This window comes from Stenella coeruleoalba (genome assembly GCF_951394435.1).
Source record: "Stenella coeruleoalba genome assembly, chromosome: 2".
NCBI classification, from domain to species: Eukaryota; Metazoa; Chordata; class Mammalia; order Artiodactyla; family Delphinidae; genus Stenella; species Stenella coeruleoalba.
Window position 1 is genome coordinate 46523470 of NC_137147.1, and position 16921 is coordinate 46540390.

General features: G+C 44.1%; 1 pseudogene across 1 annotated transcript; it reads right to left on the reverse strand.

The window, feature by feature from the left end:
• Positions 1–291: 291 nt before the first annotated feature.
• On the reverse strand, positions 292–8674 carry LOC307181843 (small ribosomal subunit protein eS1-like; annotated as a pseudogene). The gene is made up of 3 exons: positions 7910–8674; positions 498–627; positions 292–360 (listed from the first exon to the last, which is right to left on the reverse strand). The product of its transcript is annotated as a small ribosomal subunit protein eS1-like (transcript).
• Between the last annotated feature and the right edge of the window lie 8247 nt (positions 8675–16921).

The following is a 16921-nucleotide window of genomic DNA, read 5'->3' on the forward strand; positions in this document are numbered from 1 at the left end:
TCCCCTCACCACACATTCCTTTTGGGATTCCTATATACTTTTCAACATGTCCACTTTAAGAGCACTGCGTTACACAGCTGTTGTTTAAGAGAGGCAGGAAATAAATAAGGAGGAGCTCTGGCTCGTTGACTGACTTAGTGATGGAGAAGTCAAAAGCCATCAAAGTGCAGCTGCGAAATCCATCGGCTCGGCCAGGGTAGCGTTGCAATCAATCCAAGTGGTACTCCTCGGCAAATGTCCGTCAGTGACACACAGGTCTCTTCTCTGCTCAAGTCAGTTTCTGAGGCCTCATCACAGAGACTCTGCAATATCATTAGCATCCTTATCCCCAATCTCCACCTCTTCTAGGACATCTTCTTGCTACATCAGGGTTGCACATCCATTTTTTTGTGCTCCCACGATATCCTTCTCCCCATCATAGCATGGCTCTCACTGGTAAGTGCCTGCACTTGTTTGTTTCCCCCACTGGACTCCATGGGAACAGTGAATGCACCTACCCAAGTCACTGGCATATCCCCCAGCGCGTAGCCGAGAACATGCCCATCTCTAGATCCATCGTTTGATTTTGTCTTTTTAAGCATCTCAGTAAGATCTTCTGGGTCACCCTGGAAATCATCTGAGACATCTCTGTGAGAAGAAGAGTGGTGTGGAAGAGGCTCTCCTGATTGGTCCTGCGATGAGGGAGTTGTCTCAGCTCCCTGCCAGCCAGGCACCTCAGCCCAAGTGAACTAGATTTGCACCAGAAACTCCATGCAGGTCCTCACGTGAGAAGTGTGAGTGGTGTGATGATCGAAAGTGACAAGTGATCTTTCCCAAAGAGACAAGGGGGTGGAAGGAAGCAAATGGAGCAGACTACTCCAGCAATGTCAGTATGCAACCCAGAATAATACCACTGAGGAAAACCTGGACTGAGGAATTTTTAATCAAAAAAACCAACTACATGTACAACCTTACTTTATATCTGCTTTTCTTTCTAGTGAAGTTGGGTCTTCCACTTAAAGTGTTTTTAAATAGACTTTTAACAAAGCAGAAGGAGCTCATTCTTTCATGTGTCTCCCTCCAAAAACTTTTCCCATGGGATCCAAGTGAAGAAATCCTGGCTGATCCTCGACTTTCTAAATAGGTGGGCTCGGCACTTATCTCTGACGTAGATGCCCTGCATTTATTTGAGTTCAGGTGTATCAAACTGTGAGCATATGTTTTTAAAAAATGTCCTTTAAGGCATACTAAAGACTGTTGAAGCATTCCTTCTTTCTTGTAGAAACCCAGGGATGAATTCCTCACCATTGAGGAAAAGTCCAAAAGAGAAAAGGAGCCAGCGAGGGGGAAAAGAGAACCCAGAGAGCTGGTCGAGGCAGATCTGGAAAGACCAGCTCCCCAGCCTCTAATCTGCAGTCATGGGAAATCCCAGAGAACCTGTCTCTTTCTCTTTCATTTTCCCTGAAAAATAGTATGCAGAGCTTCTCCCCTGAGCTTCACTGCACCCCAGTATTGGGGATAATTGCATCCCACCTCTCTTAGGCTTGGGTGCTAAAATCTCACTGAGTTGGGTTTTTAAAGAAAGCAGGTTTAAAACTGTCAGCAAGAGAAGAGAGAAGGCCAAATCACTCTCGTGCTTGAGCCTGTGGGCCAATTTGTTTGTAATTGGATTGGTATGCAGCGAAGATAGAGCTGTCTGGGGGAAATGCTCCATGACCCCTCTCTTCAGGGAACGTTCCTTCTGACGCTGCTGCTAGCCCAGCACCAGCCCCCATGGGGGAAAGGCAGAGAGACCTTGAGCCCAGAGAAGGGCCAATCCTATGTGTTCATAAGACAGAAGGACAGCAGGGAATGCCCCCAAATAAACCCAGAAGTCAGAGCACACATTGCCAGGGCTGTGTCCAAAGTCAGAGACTGCGGGCCAAGGAGGAAGCTGCAATGAGGGGAGGGGAGGGGAGGAGAGAGGCCCCCAACATGAGACTAACAGCAGCCTCAGACCAGGAACCAAAGGAACTCTTTAAGAAAATGGAATTGCCACCACTTCTATTGCCCCCTCAGTTGGGCCCAGAGGGTCCAACTGTCAGGCAATCATATAAATTCCATCCCAAGGCCGGCAGCAGCTGCGGAGGCTGAAAAATGTAGGCTTGGGAAGAAACAGATCTGGGTTCTAATCTTGGTTTTGCTACTTCCTATTTATGAGATTTTAGGCAAGATATTTAACCCAACTGAACCCCAGTTTTCTGATCTGTAAAATAAAAATAATAATTCCTACAAGAAGGCTGGCTTGAAAGGATTTTAAAAGTTTGAAGAGCCATATTGGGTACCATTCATTGTCAGTAGCGTTGTCCCCAACCCCTACCTATAGGTTCCCCTTTATCTCAGGGGAACCACATATCCCAGACTTCCTCTCCACCAAGGTTCTGGATATGACACGTTTAACAATAAAATTCATTTGTGAGTTTATTTGTAAGGTGGGAGACAGCAAGGGCACCTCTTCCTCTGTCAGCAGCAGTGTGGGTAACTGAGCGTGACTGTCAGTAAATGTGGCCAGTGAGGCAGCTGGCTGGTCTCCTTCACCGCCAGGCCCCCGCTTCAGGACTGTGAGTCAGTTGTAATTTCCTGCAGCTCCTGATCTCGGGTGGCAGCCTGTGGGGATATAACCTGAAAGCTGGGAGTAGCCCACCTTGCTTTCCTGACTCCAGGTTTTTCCACAATCTGGTAAGCACTGCCTTTGTCTCCTATCACGGAGTAGCAAGCTATTGCAAACTTAGCAGCCTGAGGTAACCCCCATTTATTACCTCACAGCTCTATAGGTCAGAAGTTCAGGCTCAGCTGGCTTCTATGCCCAGGGTCTCACAAGGCTGAAACCAAGGTGTCAGACAGATTGGGATCTTAACTGGAGGCTCTGGAAAGGATCTCCTCCCAGGTTCATTCTGTTGGCAGAATTCACCTCTTTATGGTTTTAGGACTGAGGTCCACAATTCCTTGCTTGCTGTCAGCCAGAGGCCTCTCCAGCTCCTAAAAGCCACCCACATCCCCCCCCCCCACATGGCCTCCTCTACCTTCAAACTAGCAGCTGCACATCAAGTCTTTCTTAGAACATCGTGGCCGGCAATAGGACCCTCAGGTCAAATGCCCTCACACTTCTGCTCTGACTCTCTTTTCTGTTCTCAGCTGAGAACATGCCCTGCTTTTAAGGGCTCTTGTGATTAGATCAGGCCACCCAAGTCATCTCTTTCTTAAGATAAACTATGCCGTATAACACAATATAATCACAGGAATGATATATGAGCACATTCAGAGCTTCTGGGATTAGTGAGGGAACTTCTTTAGGGGATCATTTTAGAAACTCAGCCTGCTATAGCACCTAATTCCCTCTATTAAATCATATTCTGCTTGAAAACCTAGAGGAGTTTCTGTTTTCCTGTACTGAACCGTAAGTGACCTGAGATCACTGTCTGCAAACAAACTCTTCTGAAGTAGAGAAAACAACCCTTCAGATTATAATGGTCTTACCCTTAGAGGATTCTGGACACTTAACCAACAAACGTCAGTTCAACAATTATTTAGCAACTGTCATGTATCAGTTTGTACCATATTTCAGGGAATCAAAAGAGAATAAGAAACCTCACCAATGTGGTCTAATGGGCAAAATAGACACATGAAGAGAGAATTTCAATGTATCATCACAGATGATAAGAGAGATTAGTTCAAAAGTGAGTATCACTCATTTACTCAAGAAATATTGATTGATCTGACATCTACTCAAGATCAGGCATTGGCTTAGGTTCAAGTGATTTAAAGACCAATGAGGCCAGTTACTGCCCTAGAAAATCTCAACGCTTGTGGAGGAGTGATATGCAATCATGATAGAATGCTGTGTTATAATAATGTAACATTTTTTTACTTTTTTATGAGTTACCCCACACTATGCTAAATACTTTCCACACATTATCCTATTTTAACTTCACCTTAAACCCAAGAGTTAGATACAATTATTTTCTAAATCTTACAGAGGAGGAAACTGAGACTGAAAACAATTGTCACAATTCTCTAGGAAAAGATATATCTGGGTTTGCAACCAGATAGACTCAATTCTAATACCCCTCGTAGTGGATAATGTCGAATATCTAATGGCTTCACTTCCCACAGCCAGAACCTGCCCTCTATCTTGGAGAGCTATCCTTTGAGTCTCCTTGGCACACGCAGATGGAGAGACCAAAGTGCCTGGGAGCGCACACACGGCCCCTGGGTGGTCCTTAACTAGTTACTGATGGATGTGAGAGTCTGAAAGCTCTAGTTTCTTTGCCTTCATTCAGGACAACTGTAAGGCTTGATTTATAGAGTTAATAAGTTTGCCTGCAGATCGGGCAAAAACCACCCTCTGTGTGACTTTGTGATTGCACACTTACTTGGCTTCCTCCCCTCCCTGCCCTCTGCCCCCACCCACTACTTTCCTAGTTTCCCTTGGGAATTTCCTTACAAATATTTGCTCACAGATCTGAGAATCTGCCCTAAGACACCCCTGCTCTGATATTTATACTACGCCACTATGGGAACCCAAAGAAGAGGGTGATTAACTCAGTTTGAGGCAGTTGGCAAAAATTTTACAAAGAAAGTCATATTTCCGGTCCTGAAAGATAAGCAGAGAGATCTGCCGAGGTGGACGAGTGGGAAGAAGAGTATTCCAGGCCAAGGAAATTACACATACAAAAACAGAGGGACAGGAAAATGAGGGCAAGTCAAAGGATGGATTAAAAAATTGTATATGCTGGAGCAGAGGTAGATGGAGTTGAGGGCCTGCCGGGACTTAAGAGCTCTCTGGCTGGGAGAAGCACCAAAGACTATTAAGGGACGGTGCAGCATGATCAGATTTACGTTCTCATGCAACAAATATCTATTGAGTGCTTACAACGAAGGTAGGAAACCAACCCAAGTACTGGGCGTATCACAATCAAGACCAACCTGGTCTATGTCCTCACTGAGTTACAGAATAATCCTTGTTGGTCCAATACAGTAACCACTAAATACATGTGTCTATTTACATTTAAGTTAACTAGGATTGACATTTAGTTCCTCAGTCATATTAGCTGCCTTTCAAGGGCTCAGTAGCCACATGTGGCTATCTCACTGAACAGCACAGGTATAGGACCCTTTCATCATCGCAGACAGTTCTATTGGATGGTACTAGTCTAATCACATGAGAGGATAGCTCTGGGTTTTCCATCCAATTGTTAGTTTGTATGTGGCTATCTCCTGTTTAGTCTTTTTTAAAAATATTTATTTATTTATTTGGCTACGCCAGTCTTAGTTGCGGCACGTGGGTTCTTTAGTTGCGGCATGTGGGATCTTTAGTTGCGGCATGTGGGATCTTTAGTTGCGGCATGTGGGATCGAGTTCCCTGACCAGGGATCGAACCCAGGCACCCTGCATTGGGAGCGCAGAGTCTTAGCCACTGGACCACCAGGGACGTCCCCTATTTATTCTTTTTTAAAAGTCACTTCTTGTGCTTTTCTTTTTTGCACGGAGGAATCTGAGGATTCTTTTGATTGTGCGACCACCTGCATTTGGCAATCAAATCGTAGTGGTGGTTGTCAAAAGACCAGGATTGCAGAAATCCCTTTGAAAATGCACGTGGTCCTTTTATGTATTGGATGAGGGAGATATGCTCACACCTGCCTAGAGAACCCAAGTAGTGGGATCTGCCTGCCTCAGTCTGTTTACCTTGTTCACTCTGAATGTTTGTAGCTCAAAGTACATCCTCTAAAAGCAAAATAATATTCATGAAAGAGGCACAAACTGAATTACTCACCTGGAGTTCTGTCATTTCCAGGGCTACAAAAATGAAAGTAAAACAGCCACTAGCAACAGTAATCTCTGAAATCTGTATGGTAATGAAAACTGATTTTTTAAAAAATGTTTACATGGTAAGCTGATAGGAACTGGAGTAGTTTGCTTTGAAGAGTCATTTCCCTTTATTTCTTCATCATCCATTTTCTTAAAAACCCAGTGAACAACAAAGTTTTTACTGATATACTAGAATAAACCTATCATAAACATAAAAACTGAGCTATGTAATCAAATATTTCCATCGAAGTGTCACTACAGGGAAATTTATACCTAACAATTCTGAAGTATGCAATACAAAACTTAACGACTATGGCATTCAAAAACTAAATTCACCCTAAAGAGGCAATTTAATACTCAGTTGAGAAAAGATTATGTTTCCCTATTCCTGGTATGATACAGCTTTCAGGCTGCAAACAAACATTGCTGACCTTATGAAAGGCCCCGTCTTTATTACAATAATAGGAGGAGTTAAGTTATGCATAAGAGAAAATGATGTATTTTAAAATAATAATATCAAGTTTTCTTGACTGTGATGCCTGTGTGAGAACCTTAACTCAGCTCTGTAGGATTTTTAGTAGTCTTGATTTAAAATCAGCTGGTACACACTAGTAGACCAGCTCCTCAAGGCCTGGCGCAGCTGCAGGAACCAGCAGCCAAGTAGCAAAGATTGTATTATTTCCAGGGGAGAGAAGATGTCATCACAATCAATAGGATTGCTTTTTACAGATAGTTGGCTTCGCTTGGTTTGGGTTTTTTGTTTTTGTTTTTGTGTAGCCCTTGGTTAATTCTGTTGCCCCGGCACCTGCAGGCCAAAGGGTACAGGATCTTCCCTCTCTCCTCTTTGTCTCATTCCGCGAGCCTACGGGGGCAATAATGACCAAACTCTTGGAGTTTTCCCGTTGATTATAGAGAGGTGCATTGTATTCACAGTATATTCTTGCAGCCCTGCCCCCAGATGAAAGGAAGAGCATGAAAGCGCCAGCAGAGCCAGGACTCTGCTTTTCCAGCTCTAACATGCCATCAAACACGGACGGGGCGCTCGACTGACAGAGGCATTCTGTTGTTCATGTGCACCGAGTTCAGCTGGGAGCGGCGGAGCGGCTGAGATCAACAGGTGGCCTCGCTAATGGAACAGATTCACTCATTGTTTATGTGTTTAATGAATCATTGAGTTACCGATCAGCAGTGAGCAATGGAAGCTGTTCAAACAGAAGGGCAGCCCAGCCGTGAGGTGGAGCAGCCGCCGTGCTCCTTTGAAGCCCTGCTAGCCCCACGGGGAGTGCGGGAGGCTTGGGGGTTACTCCCTAGGGTTCCCAGAGAAACTGGTGGCGAGAAGAGGGTGTTGTTTCTAATTGGATGATGAAAGTCAGCTCACGGGACAGACCAAAGGGCCAAATATAGAAGCGAAGGGAAGGAAAACATCTGAATCAAAGGTTGAGGTAAAAACCGAGAGACAGGTGTTTGCGGTGAACCGTGCAATAACCCTCACCTTGGCTTTCGCTCCTCAGGAAGGAACCAAGTGGGGAAGGTCCGAAAGAAGTGAGAAAAAGCAAGGCTCAGTATTCGGAGGCCGATTGTCTCACAAAGGGTTCATGGTACAGTGGCGATGCTCTGTCGTATCAAGAGGCAAAGCTGACCCTTCTTTGTGGGATTCCCATGTGTTGCACCAGGCCTTTCCTGTGAGCAGAATTTGACTGGATTCTATACCAGAATTGTTTATAAGGGGCTGTGATTTTCTTTTTTCCCCCACAGATAAGACTTTGTATTTGTCACCATTAAAAGTCTGAATTTTAGGTAGAGAATGGACTTGAGGACACGGGGAGGGGGAAGGGCAAGCTGGGACGAAGTGAGAGAGAGGCATGGACATATATACACTACCAAATGTTAAATAGATAGCTAGTGGGAAGCAACCACATAGCACAGGGAGATCAGGTCGGTGCTTTGTGACCACCTAGAGGGGTGGGCTAGGGAGGGTGAGAGGGAGACGCAAGAGGGAGAAGATATGGGGATGTACGTATATGTACAGCTGACTCACTTTGTTATACAGCAGAAACCAACACACCATTGTAAGCAATTATACTCCAATAAAGATGTTAAAAAAAGGTCTGAATTTGGAGCAGATCTGTGGACTGGTGGCCCATCTCCATCAGCTCGCTCAACCTTATCGCCAGTGTCATCCCCGGGAGCTTTTCCAGAACCATCGCCTTCACTATGACGTGCCATGAGTCTCCCAATGTAAACTTGGGCTTCTTCAGCGCTTTTAGTTTTCTAATGAACACATCATAAAGCGGTGTTTCTAGATTGGCAAGCCTTTTCTATGTCTCTCCCAGTGCAATCTGGAATCAATTTATAGAGCCCTTCTTTCAAATCATTTGTCTGTACCTCTTGGGTCATGATTTCCATCATCTTTTTCTAGATTTGGGGGGACCTATAGGTAGGTGCTGAGTGTAAGAGTTCTTCCAAATCTGGTTGTTTCTTTTTCTGTTTTTTTAATAAAACCAACACAACAGACAAAGCAGATGGCCATCAGTAGTCTTGACATCAACCTGAGCTTCAGTCATGGTCTGCCATTCTTTCCATGGAGCACATTTTTTCATGGGTAAGATCCATGCCATGGAAGTTGGTCAGACAGTTTTTTGCCCTGAATATCCTTGGTAGTTAGCTTGGATTTTCTAAGTGCAACTTCATCCTTCTGTAGTTCAACAAGGCTCACTTTAAAAATATGACCCTTGAGGCCATCAGATACAATTTTGGTTCCTTGAGTCCTTGAGAGTATTGTTTCTTGTACTTCTGATATTGAACATAGCTGATGCTGAAACCTTGCATAATGATTAGTCAAATCCATTTCACCTGCCTTCACTAATCAAGGTCATTTTAAGACTTGAATGTCCTCAAGCAACATGCAGCCTAAACAATAAGATGTTTGGGGGAGTTTTTTCCAGGAACTTGGAGTCTCAGCTGCAACTAGTTGAAGCTGAGCTAGTTAAAGACTGGATAGGACCTCCGACCCTCCAACTGGGCATGTGCGAGTGTCCTCTTGGTGACCTTTTGATGGCAGAGGACTGAAAACTCCACCCCCAGATCGTGCTAAGTGCCTCCACTTTTGAACTACAGAGGCCTGTGCTTAGTTACGACTGTGCAGAACCACGATGACCGCACCTTTTCCCCATGCCCCCCATGCCCCTCACATGCCCCATGCCTCAGACGCCCTGCTTCCATATTCGTTATCCCATAAGCACGCCCAGCCCCTTGCCTACGGGGAGGCAGAATTGAGTCTTGTCTCCCATCTCCTCATTTGGTCCACCTTGCGAATAAGCCCTCTCTTTGCTGCAGGCCTGGGTGTCTCAGCATTTTGGCTTGCTGAGCGCCAGGCAAAACAAAGTTGGTTCAGTAACAAAGCTTTCTTACTGATCTTTCTTAGAAAAGGGACTAACAACTTTCTTCTTGGCTCCCTTTTAGCCACTTTTGTGGGGTTTTCTATCCCCCTGAGGTAAGAAACCTATGAGAGAGATGGCAGAGTGTGGTTTGGTGAGGAGAGCACTGTGCTTTGGTTTAAGAAATGTGTTTCAACTCTGCCACTGTCCTTGGGGCACCATTGGCCACATACTCTCTATGGTAGAGACTGACAGGCTATTCACCAAATCAGTATCCTTTCCTCCTGGACACACAAGCTAAACCCAGTTCCCAGTCTTCCTTACAGTCAGATGTGTCTGTATGACAAGTACTGGCCAAGGAAATGTGAACCAGGCTCAGGCAATTGGCAATCAGGCCTGGATCATAATCCTTCTAGATGACCCTCCACCTTCTCTTTTTCCTCACCTTCAGCTATTGATATGTAGGGTTGGCTTTGAAGATCGCAGATCTCTTGAAGATCCCCTCAGCCCTCAGGGTGGCCAAGCAGGGCAGCGGGTGTGCCCAGCTTGGCACCTCAGCTATAAGCAATCTCCTCTGTTTACCTTAGTTCACTGTGCAAGCCTTAACTCTTCCTACCGTGTGCCTAAAAATCCCAAAGTAAGGAAGTATTCCAATGGCCTCTGCAGTTCCTTCCAGGCCTATCATTTTGGATCTGAAGCTGTCCCCTCATTTATACTTTCATCCCTAGACAAAGACAAGAAGGACACTCTTCTGTCCATTCAAGATCTCCTAGAGGAAGGAGTGGGACTCTTCTCCATTACCTTCTCCTTCAAAGATAGAGAGAAAAGGGGAGACTATAGAAGAGAGAGAAAACAAAAACTCTGTCAGTTAATGGAAAGGAAGCATAAGGGGCGGTGGCATGAAATCTGGGGGACTCCAGGCCAGAGAATGAGGGCGTCATTTGCCATTGCACCTCGCTGGCAGCAGATCTTGGGGTTATAAATGCTGAATGAATGAGGGGCTAGAGCAGTGACAACAAGCTTCTATTCCACTAGCGCATCTCTTGCTGTAGGTCTGTGCTTCATCAAGCCAGCCTCAAATCCTTTTAGAACTGAAGATCTCAGCTAGTCCCCAAATAAATCTCCATTTATATTCCCTCTTCAATAAAGCCTTCTTCCCAACCCAGAGGAGGATGTGAAAGCCACTGCTCCTTTAGGCAAAGTCACTGCTATTTGAAAAACCAAGACATGTATATGCACATATGTCCTGTGTAAAGGTAACTTACAATGAGATTTTCTGATTCTGAATGTATGTACAGTAGAATGATAACGCCTCTTAGACATAGAAGCAGCACCGTATGTCCCTGTAGTAGGAATACATCCCAATTCTAGAATGATGGGGTTGCATTTGGTGTGTGACGCTAAAGTCAAACTATGACACTAAAGTCAAACTAAGTCAAACTCACTATTGAAACGATGCATAACTAGTCTACAAAGATGTTGATAAGCCCCCTCCCTTTTTTTACAAGGTGGGTGAAGGATAATTCCATACTTTTCATGTCTCTTTTTAAATCTTTGAAACATTTATATAGTGTTTGTTATGTAACAAGCATTATGCAACAAATATTGTTCTACATGTTTTTTACAGATATTAATTTGTTTAATTGCCTATGAGGAAGATACTATTATGACTCCCTTTTATAGGTAAGAAAATGAGGAACGGAGATTAGATTATTTGCCCAAATTCACACAGCCAGTTAGTGACAGAGCTGGGATTCAGACCCATCTAGTCTAGAGCCACAGTCTATGTGCTCGGTAACTATGCCATACTGCCTGATTTTTGTTGTTGTTGTTTTGTTTTTTTGTTTTTGGCTGCATTGGGTCTTCGTTGTTGTGTGCAGGCTTTCTCTAGTTGTGGCGAGCGGGAGCTACTCTTCGTTGCGGTTCTCAGGCTTCTCATTGCGGTGGCTTCTCTTGTTGTGGAGCATGGGCTCTAGGGCACACAGGCTTCAGTAGTTGCAGCACGTGGGCTCAGTAGTTGTGGCTCGCAGGCTCGAGAGTGCAGGCTCAGTAGTTGTGGCGCATGGGCTTAGTTGCTCCGTGGCATGTGGGATCTTCCCGGACCAGGGATCAAACCTGTGTCCCCTGCATTTGTAGGCGGATCCTTAACCACTGAGCCACCAGGGAAGTCCCCCGATTTTTTAAAAATAATTGACCAGTCCTTACCCATGTTTGTCTCATACCCACACATACTCCCCTGCCCTCCCCCCGTGCTCATCCAGGTTATACCCAAGCCTACCAAGAAGTCTGAAGTGTGATCCTTGGCTATGAAAATTCTTCATGGCAAGCATGGCACCTGAACACAGGCTCTTGGTGAAAAAAATCGGTTTTTTCTTATAAAATTTCATTCTTAATGAGAAGTGAGAGTCAAATATTCAAACTATCCCTCTCTATGGAAAATAGAAATCTACTCTACAATATTGGCTTTGCCTCTGTGATTTTCTCGTTGTCGAATATGAGTCAAGAAGACAGTACAATTGTGGCATATTTTAAAGACGAGGTGTTTAAGCGTTCAACGATTCTCAGGAGCCCCACCTTTTTAGTATTCAGGAAGAGTTTAATGATAAGTGACAAAGACTGTGGGTCCAAGATCTTGTTTCCAGTTGTAGCATAACCAAAGTTGGCTGGTGGAGATGGAGTGACAAAATCTCATCTCTTTTTGCTCTTTTTTTTTTTTTTTTTTTTGCGGTACGCGGGCCTCTCACTGTTGTGGCCTCTCCCGTTGCGGAGCACAGGCTCCAGACGCGCAGACTCAGCAGCCATGGCTCACGGACCCAGCCGCTCCGCGGCATGTGGGATCTTCCTGGACCGGGGCACGAACTCGTGTCCCCTGCATCGGCAGGCAGACTCTCAACCGCTGCATCACCAGGGAAGCCCTGTTTGCTCATTTTTGAAGTAAGAAGGGCAAACTAGATGCCTGCTAGGGTCTAATCCAATTCTAGGACCATTCTGGATTTGCTCTTCCCCTGGCCCACAAGATCCCTCATGATCTGGCTCCTGGCAAACTTTCCAACCTCATCATGTATCCCCACCCCGCTCAGCTCCAGCCACACGGGTCTCTCTTCTGTTTGTTCCAAAACACTAAGCTCCTTCCCAGCTTAGGGCCTTTCCACTAGCAGTTCCCTCTGCAGGGAAGCCCTTTCCCTGCATCATCACCCGGTTAGCTCTTTTTTGTCATTCAAGTCACTGATTAACGTCTTTAGTTAGTCTGTCCCCAACATCTCAAGCTAAGTTATTCCCACACCCCAGCACTAACTGTCCATCAATCACCCTGATTTACTATCACCTATCACCATCTGATATTTTCTTGTCTGTTTATTTGCTTATTTGTTCATAGTCTGTCTCCTCTCACTCGGTATAAAACCCCATGAGAGTGAGACATTGTCTTATTGTCTTATCTCCAGTGCCTACATAAAAGCATAGCAGCCACTGAGCTCAGCACATCCAGCGCTGACCATAGGGACAAAAACAGTGCCTTGGATCTAGACACAGTAGGATTCCTTTCTGAGAGCCACATCATGGAGTAAAGAGCTCGATTAATGCTACATTTCCCCCTTTTTACCCAATTTAGTGGTTTCAGAGTAAACATCAGGGTGACTATGCACAGACCCCATCACAAGAGGTAGGTTTGTACATCCTTTCTCTCCTGCTGACCTACTTCTCAATGACAAACCATGAATCTTCAGTGACATCCTCTCCATTTACATTGCCTGTCTAACAAGCAGAAAATAGCATATCCACCTAAGGAGACCAGCCCCTTGGTGCTGTGGACAGCTGTATAGTTCTGGTTCTGCAGATTCTGGGCTTCAGGGTCTGAGTGAGGGAGGTTCAAGTCTAGTGGTCAGAGGACCTAGAGAGTCTGGATGTGGAGCTCTACCCGGTGTTCTGTGATGGCAAGAAAGGTTTCAGGGGTCCTGCTACATCAGTTAATTGAACATTAACTGAAGATGATTCCATGCTGGTTGCTGTCCTGATGCAAGGGCATTCCTTCTCTCCTAATGGAAGAACAGGGTACCTAACAAGACCACAGTAAACATCTTTCTTGGGTCTCTGACCAGACAGAGAAAGCCTCTGGGGCTTAAGGAAGCTTTGTGGAGTTTCTGGGAGGGACAGCTACAGAAGCTGCTCTTCCTAGCTCAAAAGGGAGAAGTGATGCTCAACTCACAGCTGAAGGCAGGGCCTCCACCCAGGTTAATCACCTGGGATTAGAGTAGAATTAAGAGGAATAATTGGTGAAGTCGCAGGGCAATGTCAGAGTGTCACCGTCTGGATTTCAGCAGTGGAAGCTCCCTGATCCTGCCCCATGTCAGGAATCATCTCAACACATCCACGACCCAGGGATAGAGATCGTGTTATTGTTTTTAATGGTTAATTGACTTTGACTTTTCCTTCTCCCCTCCAACCAGCTTCAGAACTTCCAGATCTGTCAAGAGACAACTTCACACTCTCTCAGATTCCTCCACTCACCCCTCAGGACCTCCTAGATCAAATACGACATATAATGACAACTCAAGACTGGTGATCTTCTGTCCTATCATAAAAAGATTACAGGGTCAAACATTTCAGCACTTCCTTGCCCCAGTATTTGGTCAAAAAGTTCTTCCTTAAGCATTACTAACATATCTTTCGCTGCAGTGTCAGCTCGTTTCTTCTTTATAATCTACTGTGGAGAAGCCAAATGAGTATCTATATTATTTATGATACTTGAAAACCGTGAAATCAACCCTTACCATTCTCTCTCTCTCCACTAAATTCCATAAGAGGCCATGCTCCCACCACTCTAATCTATCTGGTAATACTTTTCTGGACTTTAATTCGTTGCATGTTTTAAAATTGTAGAAGTCAGAACTGCATACTGCTCTCATAAGGTCCTTTGGCAAGTCTTGGGGCAATCAGACTTTTCTTTCCAATTTGTGAAGTCAAATTCCTGTCACTTTAGATCTGGAAATGAACTGCTGACTCACATTCAACGTGCATTTGGATCTCAGCTCTCTTCTTCTCATATGTACTCACCCACTTCTTACCTTAACTGCATTGACTGCATCCATTTTTTGCTCCTGGGTGTACTGGTCTTGTCCCAATCTTATCCTCTTTCAGATAGTTGGCTTCCTAAGTTTTCCAAGTTTACTTACATCTATTGTTCCTTCATTGGAGGTTTCAGAAAACTCAGCCAGCTCAGAAGATATATCTGCACATCATCCGAGAAAAATAGGGGAAATCCTGAACCCAAGAAGGTACGGCAATGATGTCCGCACCCGATATTAGATCAATCTGGGCCTCACTTCCCAAATGGTTTTTTGAAATCCATTCTCAGCTTCCTTTGTTCCCCTGACTTATTCTCACCCTCACACAAACTACCATATTGTTCTGCGTGTCTAGGTACTTTGTTGCCTCTTTCTGTCATACGTACTTGCCCGATTCTTTTCTAAACATTATTAACTGCATTCGATTTCTGTTCTAGGTATAATGCTCTCACCCCAACTTTATTCTCCCTCAGCTAATTGACTTCCCACATTAACGCAGTTTACTTACATTTTTCTTCCCCTTTCCTCAGAGATTTTGGCAGACTCAGCCAGTAATGACTGCCTGGGAGAGTATCGGTTTGTAGTTGCAGTTGCATCACGATGATTACAGAATTTCCTTTCACACTCAAAAATATCTTAGTTTGGATGGTAAATTATACGGTCACTCTACAGACAGGGCAGACTGACTCTCAGCTGTCCTTTCAGACCAACTCTGAGCCACACCACATACCTGAGGGTACCTTAGCTTCTTCCAGAACTTCACGTCGAGGCTACACATCATCCTCCCTCCAGGACTAGTTTTGGTGGTCTTAGAAAATAAGTATTTGGGCCCTGTCAGGGCACTGTGGCACTGCCGAGGATTTTAGGCTGATCTCTCTAGCTATTAGAGCCATGAGGGTTAGATGATGGTTGCTCTATGTATATACCAGGAAGATGCAATGTAGTGTACCAATTAAAAACTGGAACTTTGGAGCTGAGCTGCTTAAGTTCAAACCCTGGCTCTGTCACTTCCACCTATATTTAATTGGAGTATATGAACCCATATACATGTTCTTTATCAAGAGGTGCTCTGAAACAGAGTCTATATGCACAGACCCAGCACTTCCTAAGTTGCGTCTGTTATCCAACAGTTGTGGATTTCCCATGCCACAAGATCTAAGTGTATGGATATGTCACGGGGGACTCAGCTTTAAGCCAGCTTGCTCATTCCACTCTAATTCATGGGATGGTAAGCTTGGCAAAGTCTCTCTGGCGCTAGAACTTTCCCTCCACAAGACAGACCCAACAACTCTTCCGCTCTAGATGCTCTGTAAAGGTTGAATTATGTCATTCATTTACTCATTCACAAAAAGGGCTGTAGGGGATCTAAAGAAAGTAATGTCCATGCCTAACCTCAAGGAGTTTATTATTGATCTGGGGATAGTAGAAGTATGCATACAAAAATTAAATGACAGGCAAGACACTGGACCTAGAAATGTTACAAAGAAATAGTATAACGATTAAATGTTAAATGAGTGGGGCCTCTCATAAGATCTGCAGGAGTTGAGAAAAAAGACAGATCACCTAGGAATAAAGACACCAAGGGAATCAAGACCTAGAATATGAGGGAAGTAATGGATTTGGGACGGAAAAAGATGAATGTTAAATATGCACTAAACTTCAGGATTCCGGCTCAATCTTTTATTGGGCATCAGGTTCAGCCTCAGGTTCTAGAAGACCAAGTAGCTGAATGCCTACTTCAATATTATTTTTTACTATCCTGGAACTTGTAAATGATCAGTGACCCTGTGATTGTGTTTTACAATCTTATCCAATGAGCATAACGGCACTAGTAAGATGACCAAAACGTGACATTTGGATTACTTTTTTTTTTTTTTTGCGGTACACGGGCCTCTCACTGTTGTGGCCTCTCCCGTTGCGGAGCACAGGCTCCGGACGCGCAGGCTCAGCGGCCATGACTCACGGGCCCAGCAGCTCCGCGGCATGTGGGATCCTCCCGGACCGGGGCACGAACCCGTGTCCCCTGCATCGGCAGGCGGACTCTCAACCACTGTGCCACCAGGGAAGCCCTGGATTACTTTTTTTAATAGAGGTGCCAACTTTTTAATTTGCTAAGTAAGTATGTTGGAAAGGACAACACTATCATTTCATAAAATTCATTTCATATTTTGACACCAAAAGCAGATTAGACATAATTAGACAATTTTAATATCTCAATATTAACTTTCAAGTGTGGGTCAATGTGCTAAATATCATTAGAGTAAAAAAAATTACTTTATTTGCTTTATCTGCTAATATAATATCTCTCCATTAAAATATGAAATATATTTATCATTGTAAAAGTAAAAATCCTTACTAATTATTCATGATTATAATAGCTAGTAATTTGTATAAAAAATTAATAACTTTCTAATAGGTAACTATAATAGAGTTTGACTACTAACAAATATTAAGAGAAAGTGCATTTCCTAGATAACTTAGGAAGAATGTTATATTTTTTTCAAATGTACACAGGTTTATAAAAATTTAAATAATAATACAAGACAGAATAATGATGATTAGGTTTACTGTCATTATAACCTTTATATAATGTTTGCTATACTACTGAAAAAACTTTTCCTTAAATTATATTCTGCTCTTCACAAAAAGTTAATG